The sequence below is a fragment of the Ambystoma mexicanum genome, chromosome 10 (assembly GCF_040938575.1).
Source record: "Ambystoma mexicanum isolate Mex_15411 chromosome 10, UKY_AmexF1_1, whole genome shotgun sequence".
Taxonomy (NCBI): Eukaryota; Metazoa; Chordata; class Amphibia; order Caudata; family Ambystomatidae; genus Ambystoma; species Ambystoma mexicanum.
In genome coordinates this window covers 754,224,573-754,250,521 of record NC_090932.1, presented here as the reverse complement: position 1 = coordinate 754,250,521, position 25,949 = coordinate 754,224,573, and positions in this window count along the sequence as shown.

Below are 25,949 nucleotides of genomic sequence, written 5' to 3'. Positions count from 1 at the left end.
TTCCATCTGCTGGGGTCCAGTTGATGGGGTGGCCACCCCTGCTGGACCTCTGACTCCCGACTGTGGCAGGGATGGGATCTCCACCAGGCTGGCTGCGTTGTTCAGGGCAGGCCAACAGGGGGCCCTGGTGGCATCTGGGCCAGAAGACGGCATGGAGAACGACTGGCGTATAGTGTGCACAGAGGAGGTGAGGGCCGCAAGACTGGCCGACATTTGAAGGAAACCCCCAACCATCATCCCTCCCAACTGGGACATGTTGCCACACAGCTCTTCATGATGACGTGCGTGTTCCCCCCAGGAACCACGCATGTCATCACTAATATCACGTGTGTGCAACGCAACCCCAATCACAACGACTCAATCCTTTCATGGGTCTCCTCGTCCGCAGGTAGAGGAGTGCCGGATGATGTGGACCTCCCCCCTACCTGCGGACGGGCCTGGGATGGGGCATCCATGCTGGTGCATGGTGATGTAGTCACAGTGTCAGGGACAGTGACATGCACAGGCCCCTCCGCGGCGACCTGTGCTGCCTCCTGCCCCTGGACTGCACCACTTGCACCAGTGATACCACCCCCACCAGGCCCCATGTGCGGCTCAGTAGCGGCCTCCTCCTCATCCGCACACACCACCAACCTGGATGGCGCTGCACTGTCTTCCGCCATCGTAAGCCCCTGTGAGGGCTCACCCCTGCCCCTTCCGCTGCAGCCGTTTTGGTGGACGCATCACCAGTCCCCTCACTCCCGGATGATGGAATTTCCTGGGAGGGTGACTGGGCCTTGAGTCGCCGGCCGGTGGAGGCATCCCTGCCGCTTTCCTCCACAGCGCACTCTCCGCCCTCTTCTTCACTTGCCTCTGTGTAAAGGGAGACATTGAACACAAGCATCAGGGTACTGTACAATGGTCCCCTAGACAGGAAGCAATAGCACATGAGTGGCACTGTCAAACGTCATTTCCATCATGTTCCTCCACAACACATAGGTCAGTGCAGGCAACACACATGCAGAAACAGGCATGGCACATGCAACGAACATTTGCATCCATGTCCAAGGCACCGTAGAAACCTCCAATGGTGGGCTGAAACTCACATGCATCATGGGACATGGTGATCACATGCACACACATCACCGGAGGGTCATGTATCTGGCCCTGTACACCCCCAGACACAGTGGATACAAGGATGACTGGGCTGTATCAGTGATTCAACACATCGTCACAGACATGTGTCATGCATCCATGGCGTACACACTATTCAGACACATGTACACCATGCATGTCCATGACAGCACCACACATCTATCACACCACAAAAATGTCAAAGTACAGACACAGGCATGCATACATGTGTGCATTCATCATGCTTTCTTCGCATGATGCATTGTAACACATACACCATCCATGTGGGTCGCGCCTGACTGGACCCACATGCAGCACCATCATGTCCCTGCAAACACACATCGATACATGACCCATGTCACACATGCAGCCGAGTAGCTAACTAACACCACACTGCAACATGCACTGTTTTAAAATTGTATGCATGGGCACTTACCGCTCGACTCCAGACGGGCCTGCATCCTGAGGATGGTAAGCTGGACCCGGCACATACACATCCATAAATGGCCATTTCAGACATATGTCCAAGCTGCACACTCCTGACACACCTCAACATGCACTGCGTCCAATGAGTATGCAAGGACACTTACCGTTCGACTCCAGATGTGTCTGCCACTCGAGGACCTGGAGATGAAGCGCTGGGGAATGCATTCTAGGACCCTCATCTGGTCGGTGGTAAGACGGACCCGGCACCCCACTGCATCGACTCTGTCCAAGAGGCGCTGGGCCTTCTTGAGGGTCCTGGACTTGTAGTCCTCCCAGCGCTTCTGGACGTATTTGATGTCACGGGGTGCCACACCCTCTGCGTTGATGGCACCCACTATGTCCTTTCAGATCCTCTTCCGTCCTTCTTTGTCGGCACACAATGGTGTGAAGATGGCATCATAATGCCCCAGAACTTGCTCCACCAGGATACCAACTTCCTTTTCACTGAAGCTGGTAGCCTTCTGCCTCTCTGCTGGGGGTTTGCCACTGGTGCCGGATGGTGTTGCGTCGGACATGGCAACCCCTGAGGCAGGTGTGAGTGGGCAACTGGGTCCTGGGGCTGGGCTGTGGAGTGATTGAACACCAGTCGGGAGTCCTCTGTTCCAGCAGGGGTGGTCACAGTAACTGGTGCCCTGCAGATGGCAGATGTGCAGGCACCAAATGGCAGGGCACGGTGGAAGCAGGCAGGCAGGCAGCAGCAGATAGCTCATGGGAGGCTGCTCGGGGATCTGGGGGACAGTAATTCGATCTTCTGGGCAGGAGTGTGGTCTTCCGTGTGTAGTCGCCTGGCCAGCTTGATACGGAGTGATTTGGCACATGAAAAAACAGCACGTCAGCGTGTAATTCGAGGAAAGGCCCTTAGCGTGTAAGCGCGTATGTGACGTAACACGCACGGGCGTTTCCCTCGGCACAGGTTAAAGGTCCCACGTGGGTTTCCATCGCTCTGTACGTGCTTTTCATGGAGAGCGGTGCGTCTGTTTTCCAGACGTTGGGGTTCACACCCAATTACTTCACAGCAGCTACAGTATGTAATTTTTCTTTTGGCGGGGGTGTTGCCTACGCGTTCTTCTTCTACACGCACGGCAGACGGTGAGTCGCGCATGCTATTTTCCCACTACTGGTGTCCATGTTTGTCGCATACCCCTTTATTTTCAGTCATACTAGCCTGCGTGTTGACCATGTACGCATTTTTTGTGTTCCTGCCTGCTATAGGATGCTGCATGTGTTTTTTTACTCGCACGTGGGCTACAGGGGTCGCGTATCTCTTTTTCTTGCTCTTTTGGGTGGCATGGTCTGCATTTTTCCTAAGGGGCCACTTGCAGCCTTGCAGGAGCACAGGAGTGGTGTTTGCATAACATTCCTTACCCCCCCACCCAAGTTGTCCAGGACAATTGTTGTGTGCACCTCCCATTGGTACTAGTTCATCTGTGCCATGGTTGGGAGGCCACAAAAGGTGAGGGCCGCCTCAGTTGTGCAGCCTCCACGTGCCCTTTCCCCTCACATGAGCAGTGCCTGTGCGTGTGTTTGGGATGTGGGGGCACCACCATGTCCACCGGTACGCCCCGCCGTCTTGCAACATTGTGCAGGACACATGCTGCCACAATGATCCTGCACACTACTGGAGGTGCATACAGTAGCTGACCGCCAGAGCGGTCAAGGGACCAGAAGCGTGACTTGAGCACTCCAAATGTGTCCTCCACTATGGGCCAGGCTGCTATAGGCTGCATTGTATGTTACCAGGGGTGGGGTGGTGGTGTTCCGTATTGGCATCATCATGTGGGTGCTCAGAGGGTAGGCACTATCTCCTGGGGAGGTGATAATGGTTGTCATTAGTTTTGTTTGTGTATTTGTCTATGTGTGACATGCATGCATGTGCACAGGCATTTGTACTCACCAATGGGCCATGTGTTGCCATGCTTCCCAGCTTCCAGGTCCCGGCTCAGGGCAGACATTCTGTATATGAAACTGTCCTGGGTGGACCGAGTATAGCTAGCATATACTGAGGTGATGATCCCCTGTGCATCGCATACAACTGGCACGTTGATGGAATGGCAGTGGATCTTTTCCGTGGCCAAAGGTGGACGTAGGGCCAGATGGGTGCAATCTAGGGCACCGAGCACTTTGGGGAAGTGTAGCACCCTGTAAAAGTCCTGGACCATGGCCTGCCTTTCTGCAGGTGTTCTTGGCATGTATATGTGCCTGCGGACTGAGGGTTGCCCAGTCATGATTGCCAACACCTGGTGTAGGCAGCGTGACTGTGTGGGCTGTGAGACCCCCCAACCACTATGGCAGTGGTCCGCTGAAATGACCCAGTGGCCAAGAAATGCAGTACAGTTAGCACCCTTTCTAAGTGGCTGTATGGGAGGATAGGTCCAGGAGACCCCCCTCCCCAACATGCCCCACCTACGTGAGGTTCGTGGCTCGTTAGGGCCCTCCCTGTCACCAGGGCCCAGGTGGCGGGGTGACTACTGATCGACACACAGGACTGATCATGTTGTACTTTAACAGACCATGGACACATCAGGACTCCATTTTAGATACTGACGACCTGCACCCCAATGAGACAGCCTGCCTGCGAATGCTGCAGCTTGGCCCTCACTCACTGAGAGCCATGCCCTTCCACGGCGCCTCCACTCATGGTAGATCCACTGAAGGCCCGTTCTCACGAGCAACCAGACACGAACAAGTATCAGAACAAACACTGTATCATTTACCTTCCACAGTACATCACTGTTCCCGCGGTTCAAGTCTGGAAAATAACAGAAAACCATCCTACTAGAACAGGCCTCGACCCTGCATCTAACCCCTAACATGCAAAGTATATGTTGTCAAGACCCTCCTTGTATGAACCCCTGCCGATGTTCAACCACACCCCAAAGCCTAACGATTCATAGGGTTGCTATATTAATTATAAATATCCGTGTTGGAGAAGGGAGAAAAGTTTATAAGTATTTGTAAAGTAAGCATGGCCTCAGCTCATGCACAATACCATGTGCCTAGAAGACTTATTGAAAAGAAATTGATACAGACCACCTAGTGCTAACTAACGAATGCTGCTAAGTACAAAGGAAGGCAGAAAAAGCAGTACTGAGAGCGTATGTTGAGCAGTGGGACACGTTTGAATGCTGTACAAAAATGAAAATGTGCTATAGCCTCTGAACGTATTGCTTCTATGCTCCTGAGTACATCACCAAACCTAATGCTTCCTCGTGTGTTATCCAACTACTACTGTGTGAGATTGTTAAAATGTAGTCGTCCGATGTTCAGTGATGTATGAAACACTGCCAAACTGTCATAGTCATACATGAAATAGTACACAAATGTATAGACATTAGAAATTTGTGATCACTCTAATATTACTAACTTTATTAATCGTCTCCTCGTTCTGCATAGAGTCAAGCCCAAGCACAGAGAATTGCTCACACACACACACACCCAAGGCCATCTCCCCATCCCTCCCGCCAAGGCCCGCCAGGACTAGCTGGTGTGCGAGCAACACAGCCTCACCTCCCCTCATCCTGCTGGACCCGCTTCAAGTATTCACCTCCCCCATGTCCAAGACCGCCATTGTCGGCCAAATTAATTATTTACAACCTGGTCCTAAACCCCGTTGCCTCAAGGGGCCAGAGGTACACCCTCACTGATCCAGTGGTGCTTCGGGTCACCCCAAGTTAATGGGCCTTGGAGAGCAGATATTCAACCCTGTACTAACATATCATAAAGTAATTCTTCACTACATCTAATGAGACCAGAATGACAGGGCAGCTCACCTCATGCCCTCAGAAAGACACCCAAGTTTATGACACCTGGTCAACAGGTCAGAAGTAACAGTGCCCTGATGTATTGGTAAAGCTTCACATTATATGAATTTCTCCTGTGTCCTATTATCCCTTAGAGTAACATATTGCAGGATTTACAGGACAAATGGAATCGTCTAAATGGATGAATGTTTGTGTGTGTGGCCACAAGGGCAGGATATTAGGGCAATCATCCATCAATGACACTGACCGCGCCTGGCCTGGCAGCCCCGCTTCGATGAGCACAGCTGACCCATCTGCCCCACGTTGGCACCACGCTGATGTCCACCAATCATGGAGCTGCTCGTCACTACAGCGCCTATAGTTAGTCGACGCCACCCAATCCCCAAGACTATGTTGCCCCTATATTGTGTAGGTTTCATGACGAAGTGTTGTACTAAATAAGACTGTCTTTGCTATTGCCACACAGAGTGCTCTCTGAGCTTGCAGAGTCCTTTGCATGCCCTATTTGACTAGATAAGGAACCTTTTACAGTTACCCACACTTGGTCTTGGCCTCATTCCCTCTCGGGGTGTGTCCGTTACTGCCTCTCATTGTGGGAAGGGTAATGCCTTTTGGGGATGCTTGCCTTCAGGGGTCAGTGCTTGGGAGCACAAGGTGGGTGATGTGAGGTCATCCTCCCACTCCTGGACCAGGTCTTGGATGATATGAGGAGGAAACCTATACCTTCCATAGACCTGGTCATTAGGCATCCCAATAAGGCTGGTCCTGGCCAAAAGAAATGCCTATTCTCCTCCTCCTGCGGTGTCAGTGCTGCGAGAAATGGGACATTCATTGTAGCTGTATATACGTGGTTGTTGTTTGCGCGCACCTTTATAATGCACGGGGACGTTACCGCCTGCCTTCGTGTGGCGGACGTGTTTAGGCCTGTGTGTGTTTTTTGGCGTGCGCGGGTTTCCCCTATTCGATTCCATGAATACGTGTAGTTCGCGTGCATGTGGGTGTTCCAGGTACTTCCCAGCAGTACTTCCCCAGTTACGCCCTTATTTTCACGCGTTGTTCCCCATTCCGTGTGTTCCGACCCCGTGTTCCGCCCCCTTTTTGGTGTGTGCGCTAACGTTGTGCGCTTTTGCTGTGGGCGTCACGCACGGCGTTCGAGATGTTGCAGTAACGTGTGCGCCCGTGTGCGCCACGCGTGGATTTGGCGCACATCCCGGGGAAAACACGCACAGGGCCTTCCATTAATCGCACGTGTGCGTATGCGCTTGCTTTTTCACGCTTGCACCATCTTGCGCCACGAATTTCGGTGCACATTTGTTCCATGAATCGGCCCCTAAATGCATGTGAATTTGCCCCTGGGCACAGAATGCTAAGACAAAATAAAAGTGCATGTGCAGAATAGTTGCATTCCACCACATCTGACTTTCAGGCATGTGTATGCAAGCCAAGGATGTCAGTTAGCAAAAGTACATTAAAGTCGTTGAATGACACAAGGAGGGCAATAGACTCAGTGGTAGAAGTGGGCTGGAACGTTTGGGAGCAGTGCTCCTCTACTTTCGTTAATTAAGTTTTACTGTCCCTATTGTTTTATTTTAAAAATAAATCATTCAGGAATGGTTTCGTTTTAAAATAAAAGTGTCGGAAGCAGTGGAAACCTGCATTTCAGTGCACTGCACTGAAATTTCCATTAAACAGCAGGAGGCACATTTGTTTGGGAGTTTGAATTGTGCGTGGGGGAGTGTGGCAATGGGGTTTGTGGGCTACTGGGCAGGTCAGCAAGGAACATATCCAATACTTCTTTTCATGCACTTCAACCACTGCATAGAAGCTGAATCCCATGCGCACGTGCACAAGTTTCGTCAGTAGGATACATGAGGGCCTGCTGCAGGTGTCAGTGATAGGGAGAGATCCGGTGTCCAACCAGACTCCAAAGACAATAAGTACACACATGGAAACACTCTCTCACTGCACTGGCTCATGAAAATATAGCACCAACAGATGTGCACAATTGTTTGTTTAATGCACCCAAAATCAGAAGGGAACAGGCTGACACGGGTTTCAACCCACTGGGCCTTTTTCTAGGCAAGGCAATTCCGAACTCATAAAATGGCATCATTGCAGCAACAAGTAACGCAACCTCTACATATGTGTGCCTGCGTGCAGTGACGAACCAAAGCATTGACGTGTTAACAGAGCCATATTACGAACTTTGGGGGCCCGTGGCACGGACATCTCTGGGGCCCCCCTCCAACAGACCAAAGGAATTCATAGATATAGAATATCTAGTGTGCCACACCCCGTATCACGATAACAACCCATAGCTTGATATGCTGCATCACAGAGATCAAAATAAGCATGGTAAACTCCAATTCAGATACCTTACCCTCTTCATTCTTGTTGTAATTAGAGTGATGCACAAGTAGCATGTCAAGGGCAACATTAGCAGTCTACGACGAGGGTACTTGCGTTCAAGCATAGGTACAGCAAACATTTCATCAGTAGCAGACATGTGGAAGGTATACTGGACATAGTATAACTGCAGGACACAGATTTTATGCCAAAAGTACACATAATCCAGAATAGTCAAACGACTCAGATTAGCTGCCTCAGAGACAGCAAAAGTGCTCAATCATGGATACAGGCGACCAAGGGAAGCAAGGATAAAACTACACATACCATAGCATAGAGAGTGGATGACGATTTGAAGATACCCAGAAAGTGTCTGTATACAGACAGACTGAAATTAGAAGTGGGACATGGTTTTCAAGCAGTGTTGCCATTCGAGAGCAAAGAAACAGGTGGCTGTGGTGTGTAATATATCAATGTGCTCTATCATTATAGAGAAAGCAACTCCATATATAGCCAGTGAATCCATGGATGAGTCTTTTTTAAAGATCATACCCTGAGAACGAAATCACTCTGAAAGGATGACCATTTTGAAAGGTTTAGGGACTTGCAATTTTGACAGGTGAGGAAAAACAAGATTAAATGAGATACCGAGAATCACACATTCATTAAGAGGTGAAGCTGGGATTCGTACCTACTCTGCAATTTCTGCTCTTTCCCAATTTATTTTCAAGTTTTTACCTTAAACTAAAATAAACCCATTTTACAGAACTGACTTGGAAAATATGAAAATCACATAACCCAATATAAACAATTTACAAAACAAAAGGTTATAGAAACATATTATGCAAAATGGGAATTATTCTAGCTTCATTGTCTCCATCATCAAGGAAAGTATATAAATACCAGCATACTAATGGATGAGATCTTAAAAGATTTCAGATAGGTTTCTCTTTTGTATTGTACAGCTTTAAATATACCCCAAACACAGGCGTGTGCAATGATATTTAAAAACGGGCAGACAAACCTTTGAATTGTACAAAAAAGCAAACTGTTTCGTTGTCACATAAGCAGACCTTAAAATATGCTTTTAAGAAGCCTGCAATATCTGGTCTGTCCTCTTCTGTCTATAACTCCTTCCACTCAAATGGCCTACACGATAGGAAAGATCAGGTTATTCGCCAAACAATGCCACCAGTATATGAGAACCAAACCTTTTCAAAGAAGGCAGTACAGTACTGTCAGTGATATAAGATTTGTCCAGGATCACTGTATCGTCTGCTGCTAAAGCCAGGATCCAAGCATGAGCGCTTTGGTTTCACAGTCTGGAATTTGGATACATAAACACCTCTAACACTTTATTGTCATCAATGGAGGTGCCTACCCAGGTTTTACAACTCCTCATCTAAACAAACCAATTTCTAGACCTTTACCATACTGACACCATGTTAGGTAATATAGCAACTGGTATCTAGTACAGGTACATTGGTGATGATAACACCTGGAGTGCTATATAACAAAGTACATATACATGCAGGCTTAACAACTTCATACATTCGAAACGCTGAGTCAGCTTTGCTGGAATTTGGTATTGTAATTTTGCATATGAACACAGATCTCTGCAATGAGTGCCTAACACACTGAGCTATCCTCTGAACCATCGGGGCAATCACATTTATCAATATGTATTTCAACTTTGGCTATTGCACATGATGAATTTAATCTCAACAGAAAGGTGATAATGCTACAGGTGTTGTGCCACGCAAACTATGTATATCACAGTGAACATAGCATTACAGGAAGAAAAGATCAGAACAAAATGTGCTTGTCAACAACAGACAGAAAATAGGTTTAGCCATAGCAGCACACCATAGAAAATCCTGATGTGTAATACTTAATTTCGTTGACTTGGGGAAACTGACTTTAAAAAAAAATAATAAGTCTCCTTCTTGGGGCCCCCTCCATGGTGGGGGCCCAGGGCAAGTGACCCTTTTGACCTCCCATAAAGACGTCTCTGCGTGTTAATGCTGCATCTGAGTAAAAACGGCAGACAATACCATCACGTTCAAACCTGTGTGAGTGCATGCATGACACGATTCATCTGTTGGGACGTGGAACCTGTGGTTTTCTGTTTCCGGCGACCATGAAGAGCCTTTCAACAAGATTAACGTTGTCAGAAGAGGAAGTGCAAGCCCTTGTGTCTCGAGAGGCTGGGTCACCTAATCCCGATTCCAATAATACAATGCTGCTCTCTTCACTGAATGACCATTTGAATCTACAAATGGTTCTTAATACCCTGTCTTTGATGTTGCAGTTAAAATGCACATTTTTTGTAACATGTATTTTAATTTAGGCCACTAGCCATAGCCTACGTCCATGACCAATGGGCATTTGCTGCAGAAGGAAGCATTCAGCCTCTCCTGTGCCCTGCTTTGGAGGCCCTGGGAATGGAAAGAGGACACAGGACTGGTAGAAGGAAGAGGGAATGTGATAAGGATGTGGATGACGAAGTAGAATGTGGTATTGGGACTGGAAGGATAAAGAGGATGTTGAGCTCACAGTACAAAGGAGGAATGGGACAAAGAAGAATGAGATGGACTGAGATGAGGAAAGCTGTTGGACAAAGACAAGGATGTGGAATTTTCGCTAGGAAAATCAAGAGAGTCTGGTATGAGGAAACAGACAAGAGACTCGTAAGAGAGAGAAAGAGCATTAGTATTAGTGGACTGGGGTGAGAGAAAGCATAGAAACTGGGATGAGGAAGGGTATGAGGTACTGGAACATAAATAATAAAGTAGGATTGGTATAAGGAAGAGCAAACTGGGTAGCAGAGAGTAAGGGGAGGAGGCAATGCAACAATGAAAATAATAAGGGACTGACATGGAGCTCTCTGTTAGTTCAAAACAGGTCCAAGTTTTATTTATTTATTTATTTATTTACTTGTGTATAATCAAAATATATGATTTTTACAAGGCTGAACATCAAACAGCAATATCAAGTGAACTAGACAAGTTAGCAGAATGCAGAATTCAAGTCTGATAACAGGTAGACTACGCTTGACCTGTGTTTAACAAAGAAAAATTTCCGTGAGGCACCTTACATCGTGCGGAATCAGGTAGCGTGAAGCAACTTGTTAAATTTCGCTACATACCACAGCATTGATTTTCATAAACGCTGCTTCCAACAGTTTGGCTGAGGCTATCACCCAACAGGTTTTCTCCCCTGAAATGAGACGACACCACCAAGTATTTTCTTCTATCAGACGGGGGTCGAGCCAGCAAGGTGATAGGAAAGCGGTGCGTTCATTCGCTAAGGAGGGACAATGCAAAAGAAGGTGACGAACTGTCTCAATAGAGTCTGAGACTTTGCATAGCCTGCAGCTTTTTGTGGCTGTTTGTTGTCTTATTGTCAATATTTCTCTTGTGTGGAGTAAATTCAAACGTGCTCTTAAAAAGGTAGATCTTAATTTTCTGTCTGGAAATTTCGAACAATAGGCTAGAGGAGTGTGCAGTCTATTGAACGTAGGAGGAAGATGGGTACAAGTTTTTTAAGGAAAGAACTTGTCACTCATGACATGAACAATGTACAGTGTCAACCCCCTACTCTCATTGGCTTCCACCTATATCCATACTTCCAGTCCCCTACAGTCGCTTGACCGATTGGCCACATCCTGATCTACTCCTACCCTCTAACACGTGGTCCCCCTATTCTGTTACTTTGGTTCCCAGCTACTGGATTGGTGAGTTTTTGGGATTTTACCCACCCCCATCGGCCTAGTCACATGGTGTGTCACCTGGTCATTAGCATGAACTCAGTGGACAGAATTTTTATTTCGACCAGCCATGCCTCCCCACCCCTGGACTAGATTTGTTGGCATCACCTCTTTCTCTTCGTATCACAAATCATGGGATGTTATGCTCCTCGCTCCCCCATATCAGTTTCCCACTCGCAGTACACTTCCTTCCTCTCTCAAGGACCACATTAACCTTCCCAATTCTGATGAATGTATGTACTTTATTTTCCATCTGCCTGGTAGTTCAAATAGAGCAACTATTATCCCGGGGGTGGGCGATAGTACCATAAATCTAAAGCGGGCATGTTGGCAGCTCAAAGCCTCTAACCTGGATGTGTCATTCGGGTTGGCTGCAGCCCTACCCTCGCTCTGTAATTCACATTAGAATATTGTTCCACAGATCTACAGCTGGATACAATTAAGGTATTCTTTATTTGGCATGACTGCCACTAGTCTCAGCTTCACTCCTGGGGCTTCGGAAAGGGAAAATATATTCAAACTCTTGATTATGCCATGCTGCTACAATTCCATTAAGGGAATACAAAATGCTAGGCCTCAATTCCAATATGGCGATGTTTCATATTTTCCCACAACCCGGCCCTGTGCCTGCACCATCACTGTTACACACTGTATTTCACTACTGCTACATACTATCACCCCTACCCTATACTGGGGCCTTCCTAAGTCTCTATAACTACCTTAAAGATACATTTGTTACTTACTCACAACTGCGCTCTCCATACCTCTGATTCTGCGCACCTTCACTTTGTCATGCGCTAATAGATTTTCCTTAGTCTGAATCTTTTGGCTGTGCGTGGAAGCTACACATGCATCCCAACAAGGTCTTCACTTGAAATACAGCTTATATGCATTCAAAATGTGTTCCCCTGCACATTATTACAATGTCCACGTTCAACACACTTGCTTGCCGGGACCTGGGTTCATTCGCAAACAGGGGCCAACATCAGTGATGCTGTGTTGCACTGTCAATTAGTTTGTGAGCATCAAGACGGAGTTGCGGTAGTAGCAATGGGTCCATGTGACATCAACATGAGCATGATGATGTTCGCAAACAGAAGTCAACATCTGCTGCATCATGACGCACTTTTAATTTGTTTGCAAACGTCAATGGTGAGACGCAGCCACGCTGATGCATCAGGGTGATGTCACTCGAGCGCACTCACGTTCGCGATCATCATGACTAGTCGCGGTTGGCCGCGTACATCGTAACGTAACTGCACCCATGTGTCATTATGTTGTGTCTGTGGTCAATGTCTATGTTTTGTGCACATCTTTAAATTCATTTTGCCTGGCCCCTACCAACTATTAAGTTGAAATAATACCCTTCCACAACTGATGGTACCATTCTTTGTTGTTCTCTGAACTTTGTACATTGTTTCCTGCCTTTTTTCAAGTGAGAACATCTCCAGAGGGATCCACCCATTGTTTATATTCATTCTCAATCTGATTTATAGCAGAAGGTAGGCATTTTCTGGGAGCTGCACTTTCCCACCCCAATGGCATGTGTCATGGTCACTCCTCCCCTAAGGGACCACCACCACTTGGAGGACCTTGAAGAGGGAATGGGGCAATTGCAGCAGGTGAGCTGCAAGAGGAAAAGGTGGAAGATGACAAGGTAGAGGAAGAACCTGAGATGTCCAGTGGCCATATGGAGTCATGGGTTTGTCGGTTCTTCACCACCATTGGGAGAGTGCATGAAAGCACAGACTGCCCACATGGGCTGCACCTAGTGTGGAGTCACAATGTGCAGCAATTGACCCCTACTTTCAGAAGTCAACTGTTTTCTGCATATATTCTGGTGCACTCATCTGCCGGGAGGAGCCGTTCTGGAGTGCCTTTGAGGCACCGGTGAAGGCAGACATGAAGAATTTCCCCCTCCTTTAGTTCCTTCAGAAATGTTTTATATATTCCTTTCTCCATCTGACCCTCCTTTTTGGTGGTTGGTGCCACACCTCTACCCTCCTCTGTTCCACCCCCTCTTGCTGCAAAAGATAGAATAAAAGAAATACTTTAACCTGTTGTTTATTCCCTCACATGGTGTCCTCGGCCAGGCGAAAATGTCAGTGGAAAAAAAAATTTAAAAACAGGCAATGGAAGCTTTATCAACACAACTCCTTATTCTAACTCTTTCATGTTGGCTCTTTTTTTGTAGTTGTAGGCTAGTAGTTTTTATTTATATACTGATGTTTTCAAAATGCCATTTCTTTCACAGAAACATATATATACATACATATATATTTGTTATTTATTTGAATTTAATTACATTGCAATTTTTACAAAAAAGACAAACAAACATTAAGATAAAGGACCACTTTTCACGTTTTCCAGCAACCATTTCGTTCGAAATCTCACAAGTCCACCCATGAGGTAGGTTTCTGGGCTGCGATTGCTTTTTTGTCACTCAGGTGTTGCTGGGTAGACTTTCAGAATAAAGTGGACTACTGCGATCACCCATGAAGTAGAAGTGCCACTCATCAATGCAGTCCATCGTTGGTAGTCGTCCAATGTTTGTGGGGATTGAAAAAGAGGTGTTAGGAATTGATGACGCTCTGCAGTCAAGCCGGGGCAGTTAGTCACGTGTTTGATGGATTAATTTTCGGACTCTACCTTGCAGAATCTGCAGCCAGATGATTGATTCGTGCCTCTGATAATCTGAATTTCATTAGTTGGAATTAAATTAAGGCGAATTCTCATAAACGTGTCCCTGAATAGCCGATCCGGAAACTTAAGCAGATATGGCATCAACTCATTTCGTTTCCCAACAGTATATGGTATCTCTCCAGCCAGTTTTGAAACGCTCGCCTTGTCCAAGGTTCGGATCCAATCGGCACAAAGGAGTTTTTCTTTTACTCGCATGGGGTTTGTTAGTTTTGGACAAGCTTGCAGACAGATTGGTCTTAATTTCTTTCTTTATTAGGCTCATCGCCTTTGGACAGCTAGGTAGCATTATTTTTCGATATAGAGATAACCTTTTCCATTCCACTGCTGCTTCAAATGATGACAATGATAGTTCTCTGCGCAGGACATCAATCTGGACTGAGTCTGGAAGATTTAATGGTTTTTTCCAGATGATTGATTCCAAGCGCCCCCAGATCTCTACTGGAATGCCCAGGATTCCATCCAAGCTATAAGTTAATGACGGAACTATCTTCCCCTTGTAGTAAGTTATGGCTGGTGCCAGAGAGAAACGTCCACATTTTGCATCCATGATTTTTACTTGGCTCGCCAATTGTTTTGCTTTAGTTTTCATTTCTTCCAAGAACGGGATCTCTACCAAGCTGTTATTTACGGTGGTACCCAGGTATTTAAAGGTCTCAACTTCTTCCATCGAATTCGAGGCCACTAGCCATGTAAAACGTTCTGTCTTCTGGTTCTTTCATTTAAATTGCATGGTTTTTGTCTTAGCAAGATGCTTCAAGGCGGTGTATCTCTGCAGACTGTCCAACCGCCTTTGTAGGCCAATTTTTGTTTGGTCTATTAAAATGAGATCGTCCCCATAGACCAAACGGGCACTTTCTCACCACCTGTTGAAGGAGGGAATGAACTCAAGCTTGGCTGAAGGTGGTGGATATCTTAGGTGAAAAAGTTGGACACCGCCGGTGACAATGGGCAACCCTGTTTCACTCCCCGATATGTCAGAATTTGCGATGTTAAGAGCCCTGCTTGATTCAGCCGCACCTGAATTTTAGTTCCCGTGTGGAATGCATTTAAGGGGCCTAAGATGTGTTCAGGGCATCCCAGGGTTTCCAACTTCGTCCCGAGGAGTTGACGATCCACTCTGTCAAAGGCTTGGACAAGGTCCTCGAACGCTATGAAAAGATCAGTTTTTTTAGAATGTGCCTTATATTTCAAGAGGCTTAAAAGCATGATTTTTACAGAGGGTCTCATGGTTTTAACGAATCCAGTCTGGAAAGAATCAATTGCCTTCATGCTGATTGTCCAGGCCACACATGTTTCCAAAAGGAAAGTTCTGAAAATTTTGCCTATTACATCCAATAGCGCTATCGGTCTGAAGTTCTTTGGGTCAGACTTGTCCCCTCTTTTAAAGATTGGGACTATCACTGCTAGCTTCCAAGAGGCTGGGATTGTTTTTGCTTTCGAGAAGTCACAAAATATGGCGTAGATGAAGGCCGTCCATTCCTTTGGATGTTCTTTTAGAATGGTGTTCTTGATCTGTTGATATGTTGAGCTTTTTTTTTTTCTCCATAATTTTGGATGCACCATAATCGAAGTTCCATATTACAGTTGATTCCGGTGGTTTTCCAGGTCTGCTATAGTGGCATGGGTCATCAAAGAGGGAACCAAAATGAAATGTCCAAGCCCTCTCGTTTACACTATTAGATGTAACCACTGGGTTTGTCTTCAAAGCACCTTTGATCAGGGCCCTGAAATCCTGTGATTTTGTTATTGCTGAGGATTCTTAACATTTGTTCAGCATCTTGTTGGAGTAACAAGTGTTTGTGTTGTGTTATAGTCTATAGTCCAAAGCTTTTTGAGTGACTGTGGCAGAGTTTCGTGCTTCGTAGTACTTTTTAGTAATCGCTGTAATATCTTCGGGGGTTAAGCGAAGTCTGTTTCCGGCATTGTTGGGTTCTGAACCCACCGTCATTATGGAAGACCAAGCCGTTTTGATCTGAGGGAGCAATAGATCCACAATATTGTGGTCACTATAATGTGTCCTTCTGATGGTAGTGCCTGAAGTTAGTTGAAAAATGTCAGGCGAGACAAAAATGTGATCCAGGTCTCTAGATTGAGAGTCTCTTTCCCATGTGGGGATGTTGGCATTATCGATAACTTCCATTATGTTTTTATTTTTCTTGAGTTGGAGTAAGTCTCTATCCTTCACAAAGCGAGCCCATTTGAGGCCTCTTGGGACGGCTGTATTGGTGGCTTTCAGGGGTTTGATCCTTTAGTTTGCGTTTCAAGCACCATGTTTAAATCCCCACAGATTATGGTAGAGTCTATCTCGTTTTCTGCCATAGCTTTATCCAATATTGCCATAACCAGGTCCGAGATTGCTGACGGATTCCAATAAAAAGTTACTATTAACAAGTTACCAGGTCTGCTAATATTGTGGGGGGAATAGGTCCACATCGTTCAGGGCGTTTTGAAGCACCCTCCAGGAGCTCTGCATCTGAGAGATCATGGACAGAGGTGCCCAATTGGTCAAGGCCCGTTAATCTTTGTTTCAGAAAAAAAGTTTTCAAATCAGCTGATAATAGTGGATGGTGTCCTTTGATTTTCCTATAGACCCACTTTGATGTTTTTGATGCGTTTGTTTTCGCATTGTTCAAAGGTTTTTTGAGCAGATTTTTACTAATAAGGATGCCATCTGCATCGGAGGCAGAAAGGGCTTGTTGTTTAGTTTTAACCGTGGACAGACACCCCTGCGGGGGTTTGGGGCAGAGGTTCTTAGGGAGCCGCTTAGCCACTCTTCTTTTTGAAGGGCCACAGGCTCTTTTTAATGGAGCAAAGGTGCTGAGGATTGCAGCCTTCACTGTACTGCTAGCATACTTGTTTGACAAGTCAGCCTCCTGGGGGCTAGGAATCCCAGAGGGCGGCGGGGGAGGGGTCCCCCTCCCCCCGGCACTCCCGGGTCAACCTTCCCCTTCGACCCTCCTTCTACGGGGGTCACCCCCGACAGCTCCTCACTGCCTTCCAGCATGGCGCCACCTCCTCCCGCCTCCGAACCAGGCAAGACGGGAAAAGACCGAGGCAAACATCATCAACAGAGGCCGCCACCCCGCCGCCCTCAGACAGTAGGTGTGCCTCATTCTGCGAGGGCCGATTGTCTAGGGAGTGTGCATGGATTTGGACAGTTATAGTGCTAAGAGATGCACAAGGGGAAGGCTGGGGGGGGCAGCAGCTGCTCTGTCATTGTCATTTTCAACATCTTAAAGAAATGCACAGACGTTTTTATTCACGTTACACCTGCCTTGTTTTAATTTGTGGTCAAAAGAGCATGGTCCTTTCACAAACTTGTCTTTGCGTAATTTGTGAAAAGGTTTGTGGATCAAGAGTAATTCAAATTGAAAATGCATCTTTCATTGAAAACTGCAAACATATTCCAGTAACATACCCTAAACTTTTATCTCCACAATGTGCTATAAAAAATGTGGATGCCTGTCCTGCCACATAGATAACAGTTGATTCCACTTCATGCCACAAACTCCATACAGTAACACCTCCAATGTTTTCAAAGACAAGATCATGTGAGATACTAAACTGAATTGCATAAATCTCCAAACAATAAACTCAGGAATCTCCTATGATCCAAACTGTGCTCTTGTTCAGCTTCATGCTTTCAGCAATGTCTGCGGCCACCGCAATCCTCTTTCTCATCAGGGCATGGTTAAAGTGCCGGGATGGCACATGTGATCCATCTGTGAACAACCACATGTATCCACAGACACCCGGCAAAGATCAAATGGCATCTCTTCTTTTCTTTTTACCCTTATCTCTGTAACACACCTTGATTGGCTGAATTCAAGCAGTCACTCAACCAACCACCAATCCCCTCCATCTATCACATGCTACATTTCAAACATTTACAGATTTCTACTTCCATTATATTTAGCCATCTACATCTAAGAAGACATCACACAGGTATGTTTTTATTTTCAAAGTGATATAATATACCACCTTGCTTATAATATAACTTCAACTATGAACGTTGTTATGTGCTGAAAAACATGTTTGTCTAACATCCATCCAACTTTTTTTGCACGCTTTAAAAACAACTTCTGGTAACATTGTCACTGCTACATATCCTACTAGATACTATAGTGCACAATTCCATAATTCAAACTGGCTCAATTACTAATCTACAGTACACAAAATATGACATATTTTTTATAAACGCCATGCTTTGTCTCAAAACTAAAAAACATGTTCATATTATAATATTAATATAATATAATATACCACATTGATTATAATGTCCCTTTGACTATATTTTCGTTGCTGTGCTATAAAACATACATATCTGCAGCACCCATCCCAATTATATAAAAACACTCACGTATTACACACTTATTCAAATTTTGTAAATTAAAAACATTCTGTCTTACATTTCCTGAACAACAGAAGATAACTGAAGACAACTTACCTAACAAAGCAAGCTCTTTCATTTCTAAAAAGCAAGTACACTGATGTCATATATATGTCATTACAAATTTGCAAATATAATTATACTGTGTAGTACTGTGACCTATTTCTACCTTATAAAACGAAGCATTCATAATGTACTCATTGCTGTATTTCCCCCCTCCTCATCCCATTAGCGCAAACACAATCTTTTACATTACTCCCACACCTTCTCCCTCATCCCAGTACACTAGCACTCTGCAACCTGCAACACTACAAATGTTTTAACATGCATCTTTCATTACCTGTACATCCCTCTTCCTCATGCCACTTTCCCAATTATAATCCATACCACTATCCCAACACTCCTCTCCTTCATCTCAGTACCCATTAATCATCCCTAGTCCCTCATTCTTTTTTCTCAACCTGATACACAATCCAATTCTTCATGTCATCACCCATACACAATTCTTCCTCACAATAATATCCAATAACAATCCATATCATTAACCAATCACCCTCTTCCTCATCCCAATATCAATATTAACCCATAGTTTTATCCCTTCACCATCCACATAAATACCTACACATTCCTCCCCCTTATAGTACCATTCAAAATTCATACATATCATTATCTTAGCATCCCTGTTCCTCATTACAGTGCTCAATAATAATCTCTTCCTAGATGCCAGCAATGCCTCCTAAGAGTCAACTCATTGGAAAACAAAGAGAAAATCAGGCCAGTAATAAGAAGGGAAAGTTATACAGTCACACTCCACTAAAACTATTTATTGAAAATAGACAAGCAAGAAAACAAGTAACATTGCTCTTGCAAAGTACAACTACAGACACCACTAACACAAAAATGATTCCTGCATCAAAAAAGAAAAGTAATCAAGTACCTCCTAAAACAATTTCAATAGAAACTGAGGGCCTGATTCAGAGACTGTTCTATATATAGCGTGGAAAGCCAACATTCTACCCCCCAGTTTCCAACACCATCATTCTGAGATGGGTGGACATACTGGAGGGGAAAAGTTGTGCTTTCCAGCAAGAAAAGCTGCTAAAATCTATCTTTGCAGGGGGAAAAATGTGCCTCAGTGGCTTAGTGAGCATTTCTCAAAAGACTTCCACTTTTCTAATTCAAGAAAAGGTTCTTAAACTTTCATTGAACTAGAAAAGTAGTGTAGTAGTCTGAGAAATGTTATGTACATAACGGGAGAATGTGTGCTGTGGGCTTTAAAGGCACCTCCAAGGGTACAGTTAATGCACGCATTGTTTGGATGGTGCAGGAAGGGTGTTCTGGCCTCTGAATGTGGTCCTTGCCAGCCCCTTGCATGTGAGGTAGTTGGCAAGGCTGTTGCCATTCCGTAAATCAGGGATTTGCAGGAGTGGCTGGCTTAGTTCATTGCCGCCACTCCCGAATACATTGGAATGCATGCCTTCAAAGTTTCTTATTGCACTTTTCCATTTTAACATACACCTCTGAATTAGGCTAAGAATCCCCAACTAAGAAAACAGGCATGGAAAATATATCTTCCAATGTTAATTTAATCACAATAAAACATTGTAAAAAAATATATTTTGCTAAAAACCTTCCATTGCACAACCATCAGCATTCTCATAAAAAATCTGAAAATTAACATTCCACCCTTCAAAAGTACTTGAAGCCCTAATTGAAAGCACATTCAAACTAAAACAGAAGCTATTTATATTAGTTTTATACAGAATGACCATTAACAGAGTTAATTAAAAAAAAAACTACAAACAGAACATCGAAAGATGTGTGATGTCAACATAGACAACTTTTACAAAGTCTCTGCAGGTGAATGGTGTCACACCAATAGTACAGAACCACACTTCAATGAAGAAGCATACAGCCACCAGCAAACATCCAATTGCCATCGATGCTTAGGGAAGAGGCTATGAAATAGTAGGAGATACCATAATTATAAAAGAAAACTTAATTGAAAAATCTTGTAGAGGAGCAGCTACATGCCTCTGCAGGAAACACTGCCCCCTTACCTCTCATATTATGGAGACCTGAGATCGTGCCATTTTTGACACCTGCGGTTGTGCCAATACTGTAGCGTGTGTTCAAGAAAAGATACCCATTGAGACAACCGTACCGAATGTATCCCCGGACTTGACAACTTGAGAGAGGAACTACCTGATGGAATGGATACACGTAGTGAATAGGGCACAGGCAAAGCTGCCATTGTATAGAAGATGGACAATGGTATCATGAATTTAGTAAGCCAAGACCCATGAAGTGGGAAGGGAGAACTGTGTCGCAGAAAGAATAAGCTGAATTGTGGAGCTGCATGGCGAGGTTGTCTGGCCTGGAGTCAAGACTAGAGCAGACAAGGTCAGCTATGTATTCTGGAAAGGAGCGAACGTGCAAAGAATGAGTCATCCCTTGTTAAGGTGCAAAGAAAGAACGCCAACTTTAATTCATTTGGAGCATTTAAAACATGCAACATGGACCAAATCATCGTCTCCTGTCACGTGAGCCAAGGATGAAAATAGAGTTCGAACTTGGAGTCCCAGAACATGATAGTGATTGCTCTCACTCCCATGTATTCTGAAAGACTAGGATACTTTTGCAAGGCCAAGTTCAAATCCAATCTTCATGGCAGAAGGCATGTGCGATGAGAGATGCTGGGCTAATTCGGTTGGGAGGTAATGTCATGCCCCATCTCCTTGCAGGTGGGTCTGGGCTTACGTGCTGCTAAGTGAACCAAATGTACCAGACCTGGGCCAAGCGTGCCAACAAATTGTGGTGGTCCATTTAACAAAGGACCTTACAGTTTAAAAAACAATTAGAAACTATCAAGCTAATGTTTCTGGAGATTACATGTTTTAGAGGTAGGCATATGTTGTCCACCTGATAGTGGGCAGCCAATCACAATCATATTTCCTATAGAAAGAATATGTAGATGTTCCCCTTAAGCCAATCACAACCCTTGGTAGGTTTTTCATTATTGCCACATAGTATGACGTCACCTCTGATGTATTTTTGATATAAAAGCTATGATTTGTGAAAGATCGCTGAGAGAACCTGAGTGTACGTCCATTGATGTTCGCTGTAAATGTCCTGTTTTAGATAATTGTTCATAAAACAGTACTTTGCCATCTTCCTGAGTTGGTTTGGTTATTTGGATTTTGAGTTATTCCGTGCGATCCCATCCATTACATATGCACGTTTTTAAAGGGTCCTAAGCTTAATCTTCCCAAACAAATCTTCAACCAAATCTTCCTCGTGTCCAGACAGTTCACCCAGCCTACAAAGGGGCATGCAGCTCAATATGCAATGTGTGTCAACAGTCATTGGTATCTTTACCACAATTTCTAAAACAATAAAAAATTAAAATGAAAGACAAAAGTAGATTCAAAATTGTACGAAACGTGGACTCCTGTCCAGTGTAAATCCACGCTGGACTATAAGGACATTCATTAGCCTGTATTTCAGGAGCATCTTAAAAAAGCACCTTCCATCACATAGAAATGCAAGCAACACACCATTCTATGACATGCATCCTTGTGTATAAATTATATAGTGCTAAAAGTCCCACTCTAGAATTACAAAAACTCAATGACAGTCTCATAACTGGCACAACACAAGAAGTGCTGGGACAAATAACAGACATGCAAAGTAAATATTTTGGAACTGAACTAGAAGTACAAAATACAACTACCCTAGAAACTTCCAACCAACAATTCTCAATCACCACCTTTCTTCCAAAACTCATACAACAAACAAATAGCAAAGTTCCAAATCACCTCTGCTGAAATATGTGTCTGTTGTCGTAGAACCTTCTACAAGCAAAGTACAATTGAAGACAATGAGGAATGTTAACGGTTCCAATTGGCCTTTTATCTAACAGCAGAGAATAAATAATGCATAAACGTCTGATTGACACTTTGCAAAAATAAGCTTGATGATAACCAAATGCCATCTCAAGCTATCAATAACAACTTCCCCTATACTAGAGTATTATCATTCAAACAGTACACCCATTCCAAGCTGTAATATGACTACAGCCCAAGACTGCCAATTGGCCACCATCAGAATTACTTAAATGCATTCATGGCAAGGTAGTATGTTTACCAGAAGACGTCAATGACCATATTGAAACCCTAGGATTAGTATGCCCAGTACATTATTGTTTAAATGTACTGGTTAATGGTGTTCCAGCAGATGAAAAACAAAATTGTCAACAACTTGTTGACATAATCATAGAAGACAATTTAAAAGTAACAACAGACATGTATGCAGATACAACACAAACAGAACAATTTGAATGTGTTGACCCTGGTGCTACAGAAAACATTCTTGACCAGTACAACATCCACCCACTGCACTCCAAGGACATCATAGAATATGCATTAGAAACATATCAAATTCATCAAGCCAAAGGATTTCCAATATGTATATGGTAAAAAGGTTTAGAAGAATGCTGTTTTTCACTGCTCTTTCCCAGAGGAAAAGGAGGAAGACACGAAGTAAGACCCATGCAAATCAGTGCATCTGAGCTTCGTTCTCTCAGATCGTATTCTGAAGATCAAAGACATTGTCAAAATATTGAATGAAATTTCCATCTTTTGTTTGAACATGAACTAGAAACTCTATGTTATGTAGTTGTACACACACTTAAAACTGGATCAGACTTTATATAAGATAGTGAACTACTTCAAAAGGTAAAATACAAAGATGAAGTGTTGCAGTCAAGTATGATAAACCTCTTTACAAATATGCATGGCATAAAAGAATACTGGAAACATTGAAGTTTCCTGCATGTTAAGGAACCCAGCCCCCCCCCACCTGGTTTGTTATGCTCAGTTGTGTAGAATATGCATGGGATGAATTACATAGCTTCCCATGCACAGCAAACCAAAATAAGGGAGGAAAAGACATAAAAAGCACAGGAAAACACTGTTACCTAGATCCTGTGAATATTTCAAGATACTTTCACCATCATTTTATTTCCCTGTAACACTTTATCTGCAATAAAAGATTCCCTCCACTTGGAGAAGTACAACCCTTCTTTTGTAGAAAAGACTGTTAATCCAGAGGAGCATCACACCTTCACATGTTTTTGTGGATAAAAAATGATCCCAAATTTCGCCATGACAATGATGACACTGTTTTACAATTTATTGAAAAGTGCATTGCCAGTCAGAGCCCTACAGAAGACACACATAATGAACTACGGACACAAATCTTAAGATTCCAATGACATAAGTGTGGCAAATACTGTCAATGTTGATACAGAAACAAAAGGAAATACTTCACCAATTGTTGTTTTGGATTCCCTAGACCAGCTTGTACGAAAGGTCAAGTAAATAGTTTCATGTCTTCTGCTAGACACAGTGCAAAAGGCTAATCTCCCTAAACACATAAAACATTACACAAGATTTACCATCCAAGTACATCAATGATTACAATCATATCTTTGCACTCTAATGGGATGTTAATATAGACATTAAAAACATTGCAGACAATTCAAGTGCAGTTCAAGATATGTCACAGTCTCCCTCACCAAAGCTAAGAATATTGAGCTAAATGACCTCTGAGATGACATATCATCTGATAAAACTCTAACAGAAATTGTACAGCTTTTGTATGAAAATGCTGCCACAAAGAGAGTGTTGATCATACAAAGTTGCAGATCATTTAACAGGTACAGCCTTGTATGAACATTCTAAAAACATTCTCTGGCCCAATCTTGGTACAGCTTCATCGCGAAAAAGAGTACTAAAAACCTACCAAGAAATAAATAATCTGATTGACACATATTATCTAAGCAGTAGTACTGCTTTAGAAAACATGTGTTTGTATGACATAGCACAAAACTACAAATACACACATAATGTTACACCAAACGAAGCAACTGGCAAATATTCAGTATTAAATTGTTACGGAAGTCTAGTAAGACTCTCAATTTTCAATCCAATTATCCATGTAAAATGATCCCTATATCTACAAAATATAGAAAATGTTATCACATGGCCACACTACAACTATTCAAACCTTGGAGAAAAGAGGATGACATGTTAGGTGCCCATGATACATTTTAAGCTGCATTCAAAGCAAATGAAAGCAGAATAAAAAATTACAACTTCAAACAACACAAAGAAAGGATAGACAACAAACTTCAACAAGAAGAATAAACAGAAAAATAACTTGACAAAAACGCTCCCGAAAGAAGTCAACTATCTCTTACAGCACGCCAATAATCACTTGGCAATGAATGAAGTATTAAACATAATGGATTAATGCAAACAATTTGAAGAAGATTTGTCCATGCTCATATCACAGTTAATGATAAACAACTCACCATTTACCAAGACGTCAGTGAAGAACTTGAACTTGGATCAAAAGATGAAAACAAAACTTGCAATTGTAATAATTACAAACCTCTTCTCTTGAATGTAATTGGTGAAATTGGTGCGGGCAAAAAGTTTTAAATGAAAACAATTTCTAAATATTTAGACGATAAAACATATAACTTTTCAGCTGTTGTAACAGCCCCATGGATCTAGCTGCTTACAACATAGGGGGTGTACCTTTACACTGATTAATTCTCCTCCCAGTAGAACACCAAAATAGAATATTACACATTGTAAGCAGAAGCTGTATTTGAAGTACACAGAATTCTGTGATAAACGAAAGTCTTTCTGGTATAAGAAGTAGGCATGGCTTCCAACCTGTTTGCTTTAATTTTCCTTAGAATGCAAAAAGTCCTAAAGACTGTCTATGAAGAACTGTTTGGATGAAAACAAGTCATCATCTTTGGAGATTGCCTACAGTTACCACAAGTCATAGGCCAAAACACATATTCCAAACATTAGGTCACAAAGAATGCAGTATCACTCTCAGCAGCAATGACAATGTGAATTTATGGTGTCATTTTTACTATCGACAACTTACATAAAACATGCATCAGTCTGCAGATCCAACATATGTTCACATTTTAAAGAACATAATCGGTGTACTTACTGAACACATAAAATCATCCTTAAAAAGTGAACTGATAAATGAGCTTTATGGTCAAAGACATGTTCCTCCAATGTAATGGAACTATTAACACAAATAAATCAATAATGCATGTGGTGAATGACAACCCTTGCAAATTGGGACCAATTTAATTAAACAATCCTCAAAATGAAATGCAAACCATAGTCCACATTAGATGCATAGACAAACTAGAGGTGCATGGCATGACACTTCCTAAGTGCCAACAAGTAACACCACACTTAAAGGACATAGAGCAAATCTATCTCAAACACCTGCATTGGAAAAAAGTATTAATTTTCGGCCTAAACTGTAGAGTTATACTAAG